The sequence below is a fragment of the Rattus norvegicus genome, chromosome X, assembly GCF_021556685.1.
Source record: "Rattus norvegicus strain SHRSP/BbbUtx chromosome X, alternate assembly SHRSP_T2T, whole genome shotgun sequence".
In the NCBI taxonomy this organism is placed as follows: Eukaryota; Metazoa; Chordata; class Mammalia; order Rodentia; family Muridae; genus Rattus; species Rattus norvegicus.
The window spans coordinates 20,455,776-20,472,031 of NC_141554.1; the positions used below are offsets into that span (position 1 = coordinate 20,455,776).

At 43.2% G+C, this 16,256-nt stretch overlaps 1 long non-coding RNA gene across 8 annotated transcripts in view; it reads left to right on the forward strand.

The window, feature by feature from the left end:
- The window catches only part of LOC147998150 (uncharacterized), a 49,321-nt gene that overhangs the window by 23,378 nt on the left and 9,687 nt on the right, over window positions 1–16,256 (forward strand). The window lies entirely within an intron of this gene.

Sequence of the window (16,256 nt, forward strand, 5' to 3'; positions counted from 1 at the left end):
AATACTAAGCAAATATGCACAAAACCCTGGTGCACCCAATTTCAGAAAACGTATTAATGGAATTAAGACTCCAGATTAACACAAACTTAATGACAGGAGGCAATTTCAGCACTCCAGTTTCTTCTATAGATGGGCCATCTGGACCAAAAATAAATAAATCAACAGAAAGTTCAGAATTAAATGACGTCTTATATTAAATGTACCTATGAGGTATTTACAGAATATTCAACTCGAAGCCCAAGTGTATACAAATGCACACTCTGCTCAGCAGCACAGGGGGCCTTCTCCGAAGTGGAGCACATGCTGCAGCACAAGCCCCAATAAATACAGAAAAATTCAAATAATTCCATGTGTCCTGCCTAGCCATTATGCGATAAACACAGCTCTAAGTATATGCACTCATGGACATTCATTCATTACTGAATGATGGATGGGTCAAGAAGAAATTTAAATATTCCCGGAACTAAGTAAAATGGAAGCATAGCACACCAAACCCTTTGAGAAACAGTAAAAGGGAAGTTTATATACAGCCCTAAGTGCCTACATTTGGAAAAGAAAAGAGTGCGAATAAATTGCTTATTGGTGCAACCTGAGAACTTGGAAAAACAAATCAAAGTCAAGCTCAATAGATGGTAAGAAATCATACTTTTTTAAATCAGGTGAGAGGGCTGGAGAGCTGGCTCAGTGGTTAAGCACACTGACTGCTCTTCCAGGGGTCCCGAGTTCAAGTCCCACCACCAGCATGGTGGTTCGCAACCATCTGTAATGGGATCTGATGCTCATTTCTGTTGTGTCTGAAGACAGAGCACTCATGTATATAAAATAAATAATTAAAAAAAAAACAGGTGATACTGTCTGGTACAGGAAAGGAAGTTAACGATCCAGGCCTAGTGAAGGATCTGAGGAGAACCTACATTGCAATTTTATTAAGTCAGCATAAAACCTAACTATAATTTTTCCATTAATTTATTTATTCACTTTACATCCAGATCCCGCCCCCATGTTCCCCTTAGCCCTTCCTCACAATCCCTCCCCTTCTCCTCTGAGAGGGTAGAGGCCTCCCCGCTTGGTACCCCCGACCCTGGCACATCAAGTCTCTGCAGAACTAGGTACAAACTCTCTCACTGAGACCAGACAAAGCAGCCCTATTGTGGAACAGATTCCACAGATTTAGGGACAGCCCCTGCTCCAGTTGTTAGGGGACCCACATGAAGACCAAGTTGCACATCTGCTACATATTAGCAGGGAGGCCTAGGTCCAGCCCGTGTTTGTTCTTTGGTTGGTGGTTCAGTTTCCAAGAGCTGCCAAAGGTCCAGGGTTGTTGACTCTGTTCTACCCATGGAATTCCTAACCCCCACAGAACCTTCAATCCTTCCCCTACCTCCTCCATAAGAGTCCCTGACCTCCATCCAGTGTTTGGCTGTGGGTCTCTGCATCTGTCTTAGTCACTGCTAGATGGAGCATCTCAGAGGACAGTTGTGCTAGAGTATCATTAATGTCAATTAGTGTCAGGGATTGGTGCTTGCCCATAAGATAGGTCTCAAATTGGGCCAGTAATTGGTTGGCTGTTCCCTCGGTCTCTGCTCCATCTTTGTCCCTGCATTTCTTGTAGACAGGACAAATTTGGGGTTGAAAGTTTTGTGGGTGGGTTGCTGTCCTTATCTCTCCCCCCAGGAGTCCTGCCTGGCTACAGGAAGTGGCCACTTCAGGTTCCATATCCCCACTGCTAGGAGTCTCAATTAAAGTTACCCCCATAGTCTCCTGGGAGCCTCCCCCATCCTAGGGCTCTGGCAAGTCCTAGAGATCTCCCCACATCCCCGACTCTCGCCAGCTGCCAATTTCCATCTGTTCTCCTGTCTGGCCCTCTCTCCTGTCTCTCCCCACATCTGATCTTGACCCCCCCATTCCCATCCCCGTTCCTTCATTAATTATTTTATTTATTTACATCTCAAATGTTGCCCCCTCCCAGTCCACCCTCACTCTCCCCTCACCCTCACCCTCAGACATCCCCCTTCCCTGGGGCATCAAGTCTCTACAGTATTAGACACATCCTCTCCCGCTGAGGTCAGACAAGGCAGTCTTCTACTACATATATGTTGAGGGGAGGGGATCAGACCAGCCTATGTATGCTCTTTGGTTGGTGGCTTAGACTCTGGGAGCTCTGAGTAGTCTAGTTGACACTGTTGGTCTACCTATGGGGTTGCCATCCCTTTCACCTCAGTCCAATTGTTAACTGTATCTGCATCTGTCTCAGTCAGCTGCTGGTAGAGCCTCTCAGAGGACAGCCATGCCAGACTCCTGTCTGCAAGCACAACATGGCATCAGTAAGAGTGTCAGTGATTGGTGACCGCCCATGGGATGGATCCCAAGTCGGGTTAGACACTGGATGGCCTTTCCTTCAGGCTCTGCTCCATTTTTGTCCCTTCACTTCCTTTAGACAGGAACAATTCTGGGTCAAAAAATTTGAAGATGGGTTAGTGACCCTATCCTTACACTGGGGACACTGTCTATCTAATGGAGGTAGTCTCCAGATTCTATCTCCCCAGAGTTAGGCATTTCGGCTAAGGTCACCCTCATTGAGTCCTGGGTGCCTCTCATATCCAGGTCTCTAGGACTTTTTTGTGGCTAATATCTACTTATTACTGAGAACATACAATGCATGTCCTTTTGGGTCTGAGTTACCTCACTCAGGATGATATATTTTTGTTCCATCCATTTGCCTAAAAAACTCAGGATGTCCTCGTTCTTTTTTTTTTCTTTTTTTCGGAGCTGGGGACCAAACCCGGGGCCTTGCGCTTGATAGGCAAGCGCTCTACCACTGAGCTAAATCCCCAACCCCAATGTCCTCGTTCTTAATAGCTGAGTAATATTCCATTGTGTAAATGAACCACATTTTCTGTATCCATTCTTCTGCCATGGGACATCTGGGTTTTCAGCTTCTGGCTATCACAAATAAGGCTGCTATGAACATAGTGGAACACTGGTGGGGCATCTTTGGGGTATATTCCCAAGAGTGGTCTTTCTGGATCTTTAGGTAGGTCTATTTCCAATTTTCTGAGGAACCCCCAAATTGATTTCCAGAATGGTTGTACCAGTTTGCAATCCCACCAGCAATGGAGGAGTGTTCCTCTTTCTCCCCATCCTCACCAACATGTGTTGTCACGTGAGGTCTTGATCTTAGCCATCTGACTGGTGTGAGGTGGAATCTCAGGGTTGTTTTGATTTGCATTTCTCTGACCTTGACATTTCTCTAGGTGCTTCTCAGCCATTCGAGATTCCTCTATTATGAATTCTCAGTTTAGTTCTATACCCCATTTTTTGATTGAGTTGTTTGGTTTTTTTGGTGGTAAACTTCTTGAGTTCTATAAAGATATTAGCCCTCTATCAGATGTGGGGTTAGTGAAGGTTTTTTTCCCAATCTATAGGATGCAGATTTGTCTTATTGATTATGTCCTTTCCATTACAGAAGCTTTCCAGTTTCATGAGGTCCCATTTATCAATTCTTGATCTTAGAGCATGTGCCATTGGAGTTCTGTTTAGGAAACTTCTGCCTGGGCCAATGAGTCCAAGGCTCTTTCCCACTTTCTCTTCTATTAGTTTGAGTGTATCTGGTTTTATGTTGAGGTCCTTGATCCACTTGGACTTGAGCTTTGTGCATGATGACAAATGTGGGTCTATTTTCATTTTTCTACATACAGACAGCCAGTTAGACTAGCACCATTTATTGAAGATGCTTTCTTTTTTCCATTGTATATTTTTGGCTTCTTTGTGAAAGATCAAGTGTGTGTAAGTGTGTGGGTTCATTTCCGGGTCTTCATTTCTATTCCACTGGTCTATCTGTCTGTCTCTATACCAATACCATACAGTTTTTATCACTATTGCTCTGTAATACTGCTTAAGTTCAGGGATAGTGATTCCCCCGGATGTTCTTTTATTGTTAAGAACTATCTTTGCTATTATGGTTTTTTTTTTTTTTTTGCCTTTCCAGGTGAATTTGAGAATTGCTCTTTCCATGCCTTTGAAGAATTGTTTTGGGCTTTTGGTGGGGAGCAGACATGCTGGAGATCTCAGGTGCCCTGTGTGCATTAGATCTCTGGGGAGCCTTCATGCTGTGCTCTCAGTTTCCCTCCATGCAGCGGATCTCCTGGAATGCCAGTTGGCCTGGGTGCAGCAGATCTCCCAGGATATGTCTGGTTGTGGTGTCAGATGCCCTGGGTGCAGTAGATCTCCTGGGATGGCTCAGGATGTGGTATCAAATGTTTTGAGTGCATGGTTCTTCTGGTATGCTTCAGGATATGATGTCAAGTGTTTTGGGTGTAACAGGTCATCCAGTATGTCTGAGGATATAACCTCTTCCAGGGAGCAGGCTTGCTAGCAGTTTGTCCCAACAGAAAGGACCAGGCAGAAAGGGATTCTGCAGGTGGGGAGGGGAAGTGGTGGGTCCCCAAGTCCTCTGGCCCCCAGCAGGGGCTGTGGGACTTGGCGCGGGGGTGGGAGTGTTCTCACCAAATGCTGAGTGCAGTGGATCCTCTGGTATTATAGCCTCTTCCAGGGAGTGAACTAGTTAGCAGTCTGTCCCAGCAGACCAGGCAGATGGGGATTGGTATTTGGTGGATGGGGTTTTGAGGGGATGATGGGTCCCTGAGTCGACTGGCCCCCAGCAGTTGCTGTGGGACTTGTGGGGGAAGGTTCTTACCAAATGCTGAGTGCAGTGGACCCTCAGGTCTGTCTGAAGATACACCCTCTTCCAGGGAGCAGACAGCAGTCTGGTGTGAGGTCTCTATGAAGGTCTGATAGAAATCTCCACTAAACACATCTGGACCTAGGCTTTTTTTTAGTTGTGAAACTTCTAATGACTGCTTCTATTTCTTTAGGTGCTGTGGGACTGTTTAGATGGTTTATCTGATCCTGATTTAACTTTGGTACCTGGTATTTGTCTAGAAAATTGTCCATTTCATCTAGATTTGCCAGTTTTGTTGAGAATAGGATTTTGTAGTAGGATCTGCTTTTTTATTTCTTCAGATTTTGTTGTTATGTCTCCTTTTTCATTTCTGGTTTTGTTAATTTGAACACAATCTCTGTGTCCTCTAGTTTGTCTGGCTAAGGGTTTATCTATTTTGATTTTCTCAAAGAACCAGGTACTGGTTTTTGTTGATTGTATAGTCCTTTCTGTTTCTACTTGGTTGATTTCAGCTCTGAGTTTGATTATTTCCTGCCTTCTACTCCTCCTGGGTGTATTTGCTTCTTTTTGTTCTAGAGCTTTTAGGTGTGCTGTCAAGCTGCTGACATATGCTCTTTCCTGTTTCTTTCTGCAGGCACTCAGCGCTATGAGTTTTCCTCTTAGCACAGCTTTCATTGTGTCCCATAAGTTTGGGTATGTTGTACCTTCATTTTCATTAAATTCTAAGAAGTATTTAATTTCTGTTTTTATTTTTTCCTTGACCAGGTCATCATTGAGTAGAGCATTGTTCAACTTCCATGTGTATATGGGCTTTCTGTAATTTTTGTTGTTATTGAAGATCAGCCTTAGTCCGTGATAATGAAATAGGATGCATGGGATTATTTCAATCTTCTTGTATCTGTTGAGGTCTGTTTTTGGTCAATTTTGCCAAAGCTACCATGAGGTGCTGTTTTAGGATGAAATGTTCTACAGATCTGTTAAATCCATTTGGTTCATAACTTCTGTTAGTTTCTCTGTGTCTCTGTTTAATTTCTGTTTCCATGATCTGTCCATTGATGAGAGTGGGGTGTTGAAATCTCCTGCTATTATTGTGTGAGGTGCAATGTGTGCTTTGAGCTTTAGTAAGGTTTCTTTCATGTATGTAGGTGGCCTTGCATTTGGAGCATAGACATTTAGGATTGAGAGCTCATCTTGGTGGATTTTTCCTTTGACAAGTAGGAAGTGTCCTTCCTTATCTTTTGATAACTTTCAGCTGAAAGTGGATTTTATTTGATATTAGAATGGCTACTCCAGCTTGTTTCTTGGGACCATTTGCTTGGAAAAAAATTTTCCCAGCCTTTTACTCGGAGGAAGTGTCTGTCTTCGTCACTGAGGTGCATTTCCTGTATGCAGCAAAATGCTGGGTCCTGTTTATGTATCCTGTCTGTTAGTCTATGTCTTTGTATTGGGGAATTGAGTCCAGTGATGTTGAGAGACATTAGAGACCAGTGATTGTTGTTTCCTATTATTTTTGTCATTAGAGGTGGAATTATGTTTGTGTGGCTCTCTTCTTTTGGGTTAGTTGAAAGAAGATTACTTTCTTGCTCTTTCTAGGGTGTAGTTTCCCTCCTTGTGTTGGAATTTTCCATCTATTATCCTTTGTAGGGCTAGATTTTTGAAAATATATTGTGTAAATTTGGTTTTATCATGGAATATCTTGTTTTCTCCATCTATGTTGAGAGTTTTGCAGGATACAGTAACTTGGGCTGGCATTTGTGTTCTCTTAGGGTCTGTATGACATCTGTCCAGGATCTTCTGGCTTTCATAGTCTCTGGTGAGAAGTCTGGTGTGATTCTGATAGGTCTGCCTTTATATGTTACTTGACATTTTTCCCTTACTGCTTTTAATATTCTTTCTTTATTTTGTGCATTTTGTGTTTTGACTATTATGTGATGGAAGGAGTTTCTTTTCTGGTCCAATCTATTTGGAGTTCTGTAAGCTTCTTGTATGTTCATGGGCATCTCTTTAGGTTAGGGAAGTTTTCTTCTATGATTTTGTTGAAGATATTTACTGGTCTTTTGAGCTGGGAGTCTTCACTCTCTTCTATACCTATTATCCTTAGGTTTGATCTTCTCATTGAGTCCTGGATTTCCTGTATGTTTTGGGTTAGGAACTTTTTGCAATGTTTTCTATGGAATCTTCTACCGCTGAGATTCTCTCTTCTATCTCTTCTATTCTGCTGGTGATGCTTGTATCTATGACTCCTGATTTCTTTTCTAGGTTTCCTATCTCCAGGGTTGTCTCCCTTTGTGATTTCTTTATTGTTTCTCTTTCCATTTTTAGATCCTGGATGGTTTGTTCAATTCCTTCACCAGTTTGATTGTATTTTCCTGTAATTCTTTAAGGGATTTTTGTTTCCTCTTTAAGGGCTTCTACCTGTTTGCCTGTGTTATCCTGTATTTCTTTAAGTGAGTTATTTATGTCCTTCTTCAAGTCCTCTAGCATCAGCATGAGTTGTGATTTTAAATCCAAATCTTGCTTTTCCACTGTGTTAGGGTATTCAGGACTTGCTGCGGTGGGATAACTGGGTTCTGAAGTTGCTAAGTGGCTTTGGTTTCTGTTGCTTAGTTTCTTGCACTTCCCTCTTGCCATCTGGTTATCTCTGGTGTTAGCTGGTCTTGCTCTGACAGTGGTTTCACACCTCCTGTAAGCCTGTGTGTCAGCACTCCTGGGAGACCAGCTCTCTCCTGGTGGGATCTGTGTACTGAGAGCTGTAGCACAGGGTCAGCTCCAGGCACAGATGGCAACCGGAAGGCTGTCCTTTCAATATCTATAAAGAATTGTGTTACAATTTTGATGGATATTGCATTGAATCTATAGATTGATTTGTATAGGATGGTCATTTTTACTATGTTAATGACCATTGGAAAGATTTCCATGCTCTGAAATCTTCTTTAATTTCATTCTTCAATGACTTGATGTTTTTATCATCCAAGTCTTTCACTTGCTTGGCTAGAATTACCCCACAATATTTTCTTTGAGATTACTGTGAAAGGCATCGTTTCTCTGATTTCTTGCTCAGTCCATTTGACATCTGTATATAGGAGGCTACTGATGTTTGTGGGTTAGGTTTTTATTCATATACTTTGCTGAAAATGTTTATGTGCTGTAGGAGTTTCCTGGTAGAATTTTTAGGGTCACTTACATATACACTATCATATCATCTGCAAATACAGATATTTGAACTTCTTCCTTTCCAATTTGTTTCCCTTTGATCTCCTTCAGTTGTCTTCTTATTGATGTAGCTAAGGCTTCAAGTACTATATTGAACAAGTATGGAGAGAGTGGGCAACTTTGTGTTATTCCTGATTTTAGTTGAATTTTAAACTGCTTTTATTATGTTGAGGCATGTCGCTTGTATCCCTGCTTTCTTCAGGACTTTTATCATGAAATGGTGTGGAGTTTGTCAGAGGTCTTTTCTGCATCTAATGTGGTTTTTATCTTTCAGGTCGTTCATATGGTGAATTACATTTATCTATTTCTGTATGTTTAACCATGCTTACATCTCTGGAATGAAGCCTTCCCTGATCATGGTGCTTCATCTTTTTGATGTGTTCTTGGATTTGGTTTGCAAGTAAATTATTGAGGTGGGGGTTTATGCCTGTATGTTTTTATAGGAGAAATTAGTCTATAATTCTCTTTGATTTTTAGTGTTTTATGTGGCTTGTGTACCAGAGTAACTGTGGCCTTATAAAATGAATTGGGCCTGGTTCGTTCTGTTTCTGTCTTGTGGAATACTTTGAGGAGTATTGCCATTAACTCTTCTTTAAAAGTCTGGAAAAGTAGTTGCTGCTTTTTCAGAGGACCAGGTTCAACTTTCAACACCCATATCATGGCCTACAACCCTCTCTAACTCCAGTTCCAGTAGATACACTGCTGGCTTCTGAAAGCACCAGGCACACTGACATGGACAGATATCCATCCAGGCGAAAGACTCACATAAATAAGAGTTCATTTTTAAAAATACTCTGGTGGTACTCTGCATTAAAACAATCTGGCCCTGGGATTTTTGGGGGGAAGGTGATAATATTGTCTTTGTTAGGATTTTACTGCAGTGAACAGACACCATAACCAAGGCAAGTCTTATAATAGATAACATTTAATTGGGGCTGGCTTATAGGTTCAGAGGTTTAGTTCATTATCATCAAGGCGGGAGCATGGCAGCATCCAGGCAGGCATGGTGCAGGAGGAGCTGAGTTCTACATCTTCATCTGAAGGCTGCTAGCAGAATACTGGCTTCCAGACAGCTAGGACTAGGGTATTAAAGCCCACACCCACAGTGACACACCTCCTCCAACAGGACCACACCCTCTAACATTGCCACTCCATAGGACAAGCCTATATAAGCCATCACAGATATTTTAATGACTGCTTCTATTTCAGTTGGAGTTGCAGATCTATCTAATTTGCTTATCTTGCTTTAACTTTGATAAGTGGTATATACAGAGAAAATTATCAATTTCTTTTGGATTTTCCAATTTGGTAGAGTCTAGGTTTTAAAGTATGTTCTTATGATTCTGTGGATTTCCTTGGTGTCTGTTGTTATCTCTCCCTTTCATTTCTATTTTTTTCATTTGAACATTCTCTCCCCACCTTTTAATTAATTTATAAAAGTGTTTGTCCTTCTATAACTTTCCAAAGAACTAACTCTTTGTTTCATGGATTTTTTTGTGTGTGTGTGTGTGTATCTTATCGAATCCAACCCTGAGTTCGGTTGTTTCTCGACATCTACTCCTTCGGAGTGTGATTTTCTCTTTTTGTTCCAGCATTTTCATTTGTGCATTTAAGTTCCTAGTATGAGATCTCTCCATGTTTTTTATATAAGCCCCTGATGCTATGAACCTCTCCTTTAGAACTGCCTTCATGGTATCCCATAAGTTTGGGTATGTTGTGTATTCATTTTCAATCAGTTCTAGAAAGGATTTCATTTCTTTATTTCTCTTTTGACTCATGTAGTGCTTTGAATGCCAATGCACCCCCCCCAATGGATCATACTTGATCATCAGGGAGTGGCATTATATGAGAAGGATTAGGAAGTATAACCTTGTTGAAAAAAGTGTGCCACTGAGAGTAGGCTTTGGGGGTCCAGGCCCAGTGTCTTGCTCTCTGCCTGCTGCCTGTGGTTAGGACGTAACACTCTGAACTACTGCCTGTCTGCTTCCCACCATGATGGTCACAGACTAACCCTCTGAATTAGCCCACAATTGAATGACTCTTTTATAAGCATTGTCTTGCTCAATGGCGTCTCTTCATAGTAATAGAACAGTAACTAAGACACAGCCCCCAAAATTGTTGCCTCTGAGTAAAGTTGACTTCATTGTGAAAAAAACTTTAAAAACAAGAAAAACCTTTATTTTTTTTTTATTTAGAGAATACTTTATTAGTTTTTGTAATCAAACCCACGTATATAAGACCTTACATATTTAATACAGTGTGTTACCCCTGTACAAATGGAAAAAACTTAAGTTCAACATTTCTAGACCAATATGGCTGTTAATTTCTGTACAGTGCCAACTCAACACAGTAAACGGGGATACTTTTTTCGAAAGTTGACAGCACAGGTAAAGTTTCAAAAAATTCAAATTATATATCTGTATATATATATTTATATTTATATAAAAAGACCAATAATAGCAGTGTGTTATGCATCAACAGCAGCAACAGCTTTTCCAGGTTCTGCAGTCATCTGAACAAAACTGTAGAGACATCCAGCACACTCCATTAAAAAAAAAAAGTAAAAAAACAAAACCCGAGAAAACAGCACAGTTCTGTTACTCTTGTGGTACCTGGCACCATTTTTTTTAAATTAGCTTCTCAATCATCATCTGGAAAGAAAACATTCTGAGCAACATCATTAAAAACAGCTCTGATAAAGCACGGTCACTACTACGTATCATAAAGCAGGTACAAGCTATTTTACATCCACAGAGGTATGATACAGTACTGTCCTACATCTATAATACTAGAGGATACAATTTAAAAGGCATTATTTGAGACTTGATTCTACTTTTCCAGCAGAGGGCCCAAAGGATGGTGTGACACAGCTTTGTAAAGAAACATACTCTAGACAGGATTTCCTTTCACTAGTGGCACACTTCTAAGGATTCATTCTCTCCATGAATGTCAGCTAAAACCGTTATTAAAAAAATGAAATATCCCTAGAACAAAACCGTATAACCACCGGATTCACATGAAGATGACCTAGTGGAGACAAGCTGGACCTCACCTTACCAACAAGCTATCAAATCTGTTATGTTTAAACAGTGAGACCTCCAAGGAAGGAGATGCCAAGTAGTGCTTCAAAGCTTCGGACCACAATCAAACACAGCATCCTTTTCAACAGAAGCAGAAGCTCATCTGAATATGCTCATGGATGCTGACATCAACATTTAATCATCTCCTCACTCATCCAGGAAGAGGGGGAGATCAGTTACTACTGTACTTTAATGTGTTCAACCAAATCACCATATTACAAAAATAGCAAGCTGCCATAATAAAAAATAAGGCTCCTCTATCCAGCACCAGATAGCATCATTTTACTTTCAAGCCTAGAAATTGCACACTTGTATATAAACCAACCGAAGATGAGGATTGAGAGTTCATCTTGGTGGATTTTTCCTTTGATGAATATGAAGTGTCCTTCCTTATCTTTTTTGATGACTTTTAATTGAAAATTGATTTTATTTGATATTAGAATGGCTACTCCAGCTTGCTTCTTCTGACCATTTGCTTGGAAAGTTGTTTTCCAGCCTTTCACTCTGAGGTAGTGTCTGTCTTTGTCTCTGAGGTGTGTTTCCTGTAGGCAGCAGAATGCAGGGTCCTCATTGCGTATCCAGTTTGTTAATCTATGTCTTTTTATTGGGGAGTTGAGGCCATTGATATTGAGAGATATTAAGGAATAGTGATTATTGCTTCCTGTTATATTCATATTTGGATGTGAGGTTATGTTTGTGTGCTTTCATTCTCCTTGTTTTGTTGCCAAGACGATTAGTTTCTTGCTTCTTCTAGGGTATAGCTTGCCTCCTTATGTTGGGCTTTACCCTTTATTATCCTTTGTAGTGCTGGATTTGTAGAAAGATATTGTGTAAATTTGGTTTTGTCATGGAATATCTTGGTTTCTCCATCTATGTTAATTGAGAGTTTTGCAGGATACAGTAACCTGGGCTGGCATTTGTGTTCTCTTAGGGTCTGTATGACATCTGTCCAGGATCTTCTGGCCTTCATAGTTTCTGGCGAAAAGTCTGGTGTGATTCTGATAGGTCTGCCTTTATATGTTACTTGACCTTTTTCCCTTACTGCTTTTAATATTCTTTCTTTATTTTGTGCGTTTGGTGTTTTGACAATTATGTGACGGGAGGTGTTTCTTTTCTGGTCCAATCTATTTGGAGTTCTGTAGGCTTCTTGTATGCCTATGGGTATCTCTTTTTTTAGGTTAGGGAAGTTTTCTTCTATGATTTTGCTGAAGATATTTACTGGTCCTTTGAGCTGGGAGTCTTCACTCTCTTCTATACCTATTATCCTTAGGTTTGATCTTCTCATTGAGTCCTGGATTTCCTGTATGTTTTGGACCAGTAGCTTTTTCCGCTTTACATTATCTTTGACAGTTGAGTCAATGATTTCTATGGAATCTTCTGCTCCCGAGATTCTCTCTTCCATCTCTTGTATTCTGTTGGTGAAGCTTGTATCTACAGCTCCTTGTCTTTTCTTTTGATTTTCTATGTCCAGGGTTATTTCCATGTGTTCTTTCTTGATTGCTTCTATTTCCATTTTTAATTCCTTCAACTGTTTGATTGTGTTTTCCTGGAATTCTTTCAGGGATTTTTGCGATTCCTCTCTGTAGGCTTCTACTTGTTCTCTAAGGGAGTTCTTTATGTCTTTCTTGAAGTCCTCCAGCATCATGATCAAATATGATTTTGAAACTAGATCTTGCTTTTCTGGTGTGTTTGGATATTCAGTGTTTGCTTTGGTGGGAGAATTGGGCTCCGATGATGCCATGTAGTCTTGGTTTCTGTTGCTTGGGTTCCTGCGCTTGCCTCTCGCCATCAGATTATCTCTAGTGTTACTTTGTTCTGCTATTTCTGACCGTGGCTAGACTGTCCTATAAGCCTGTGTGTCAGGAGTGCTGTAGACCTGTTTTCCTGTTTTCTTTCAGCCAGTTATGGGGACAGAGTGTTCTGCTTTCGGGCGTGTAGTTTTTCCTCTCTACAGGTCTTCAGCTGTTCCTGTGGGCCTGTGTCTTGAGTTCACCAGGCAGGTTTCTCGCAGGGGAAAAGTTGGTCCTACCTGCGGTTCCAAGGCTCAAGTTTGCTCGTGGGGTACTGCCCAAGTCCTCTCCGCGGCGGCAGCAACCGGGAAGATCTTCGCCGCTCCTTCCGGGAGCCTCCGTGCACCAGGGTTCCAGATGGCGTTTGGTGTTCTCCTCTGGCGTCTGGATGTGCACAGAGTGCAGTCTCCTCTGGTTTCCCAGGCGTGTCCGCCTCTCTGAACGTTTAGCTCTCCCTCCCACGGGATTTGGGTGCAGAGAACTGTTTATCCGGTCTGTTTCCTTCAGGTTCTGGCGGTGTCTCAGGCGCAGGGATCCTGCCGCTCCTGGGCCCTCCCCTACGGGAACCCAGAGGCCTTATACAGTTGCCTCTTGGGCCAGGGATGTGGGCAGGGGTGGGCAGTGTTGGTGGTCTCCTCCGCTCTGCAGCCTCAGGAGTGCCCACCTGATCAGGCGGTGAGGTCTCTCTCCCACGGGGTTTGGGAGCAGAGAGCTGCTGCGGGCCGGGATCCGCGGGTGTGGGACTTCCGGTAAACACAGGAAGTGCCCGGTCCTAGAGGAATTTTGCCTCTGTGTGTCCTGAGTTCACCAGGCAGGTTTCTTGCAGGGGAAAAGTTGGTCCTACCTGCGTTTCCAAGGCTCAAGTTTGCTTGTGGGGTACTGCCTAAGTCCTCTCCGCGGAGGCAGCAACCGGGAAGATCTGCGCCGCTCTTTCCGGGAGCCTCCGTGCACCAGGGTTCCTGATGGCGTTTGGTGTTCTCCTCTGGCGTCTGGATGTGCACAGAGTGCAGTTTCTTCTGGTTTCCCAGGCGTGTCCGCCTCTCTGAAGGTTTAGCTCTCCCTCCCACGGGATTTGGGTGCAGAGAACTGTTTATCCGGTCTGTTTCCTTCAGGTTCTGGCGGTGTCTCAGGCGCAGGGATCCTGCCGCTCCTGGGCCCTCCCCTACGGGAACCCAGAGGCCTTATACAGTTGCCTCTTGGGCCAGGGATGTGGGCAGGGGTGGGCAGTGTTGGTGGTCTCCTCCGCTCTGCAGCCTCAGGAGTGCCCACCTGATCAGGCGGTGAGGTCTCTCTCCCACGGGGTTTGGGAGCAGCAAGAAAAACCTTTAATTTTGTATTGTTTGCCAAGGCAAAGAGTACCTGAAAATGCACAGGAAAACAATATTTGAGAACCTGGAGTCTAGCTCTTCTTCCCAGCTAAGACTGTGTTCCTGGAGAGAATCCAGGTACATCGCGCCCCCTGCTGGACACGTTCTTATCTGCAGTCACCTCACAACCAGCACAGAAAGGCTCTGGACAAGGCAGAGAGCCAGGTCAGGGACTCGAGTCTGCCCTCTAGAGACTGAATAGAACCAGGCGGAACCTCCAGAGGTGCCCCTGAGACAAACTGAACCCAGCTATTTGGAACCACTTGGCACCTGCGCTTTAGCCTCCAGAAACACCACCACACGTGCATCTCAATCCTCAGAAACTTCGCCATCGTTTGGACCAGCGAAACTGTCCCTGGAAGCTGAAGACTCCACCGATCACCCACAGCAGCTCCGCTGAGAGCCCAGCTGCCCTGAGTGTCCTGTGATCTCTGCCTGCTGTGGCTCCATGGCTGTGTCAGCTACCAAGACAAATAAGCAAACTGTTTAGAAAGGCAGTCAGAGGGTTGGGGATTTAGCTCAGTGGTAGAGCGCTTGCCTAGGAAGCGCAAGGCCCTGGGTTCGATCCCCAGCTCCGGAAAAAAAAAAAAAAAAAAAAAGAAAGGCGGTCAGACTGGAGAACCTGGGCGGGGAGGCTGTGCAGAAATTGGAGAAGGAAGACAGAGAAGATGGAGAGAGGAGAGAGGAAGATGCCCTGCTCCTCCTCTCCCTGAAGTCCTGGAGGCTCTTGGCCACATCTTCAGAAGAGGACTGCAGTGCGTTCCTTCATTTAGATCCCTCCCAGGAATAGCCGGCAGCCTCAATTTCAGTTGATTGTAGAAGTACTCAGGTTGACAACTCAGACTAGCCATCACAGTACCAATGGCCAATGCTTAACTCCTACTCCTAATTTGCCGTGTGAAAGAATTTTCCTTCATCATGCATTTAATGTGCTCCTATGGTGTCTTTAATACTTAGACTTTTTGAGAAAAGACTGCCTGCTTTTACCAAACTTGAATCAGGTCTTTCTCAGGTCTTCTTTCCCACCATGCCCCAACCTTATGCTCGCTCATTATCTCGTGTCTCTCCAGTTTTGAGCCTACATATGTGTTGGGTAGGTATGGTAGCCTGACCGTAATCCCAGTCCTCTAAGCAGACATGAAGAACTGCAATATCAAGACATCTAGCTAACTGGCCAAATCAGCTGGAGAGACCTCAGAATATGAGATAGAAAGTGACCAACGAATGCCCTGGACATCAACATTCGGTCTCTACATAGACCCACATACACATGCAAATCACACCCACAAAAGTTTTGGTCACATGCTTGCAAACTCACATCATAATTTAATTTTTTTAAAAAGTAGTGTGATTTATTTTGTGCCTGGCCCTTTAAGAGAACTGCTTTGCCCTACTACCTTCAGGGCCTCTAGGACTTGTGGGAACAGGAGAGGATATAAAAACCCACAAAACGCTAACAGAGGTGGAATAGGCGCAGGTGTCTGAAGAGTATGTTCCTAGTGGGATCAGAGAAGACAGTTGGTGCGAGAAGAAAGAAAACTGGATAGGGCTAGAGAAGGGAAGACAGTTGGTGCAGAAAAGATCGAGCAGAGTGAAAATAGGAGACGCTTGAGCCAGGAGAAGCTGAGCTGCACCAGAGACCACATTGTTAGAAGACAGTGGAAAGAGAATTGGGCTAAGAGAGTGAGACGATCATTTGGGGCGTGTGAACCAGGAGAAGCTGAACTGAGCAGATAGGTTAGAACACTGGTTATAATTTGGAGCTGCATGTAGTGGGGAAAATGCGAGAAGGGACTGTTTAAGCACACTTTTGGGGGCTGGAGAGATGGCTCAGTGGTTAAGAGCATTGGCTGCTCTTCCAGAGGTCCTGAGTTCAATTCCCAGCAACCACATGGTGGCTCACAACCATCTGTAATGGGATCTGATGCCTTCTTCTGGTGTGTCTGAAGACAGGGACAGAGTACCCATACATAAAATAAATAAATCTTAAAAAAAAATAAAAAGCACACTTTTGGGGAACTGAGGGAGGAGCTGTTGGGGGACACTGTGGAAGGGGCTGGCCTGGGAACTGGGAAGGAGGCTGATGTTTGCAAGAAAAGGAGACAGAAGGACCTACAAAGTAACA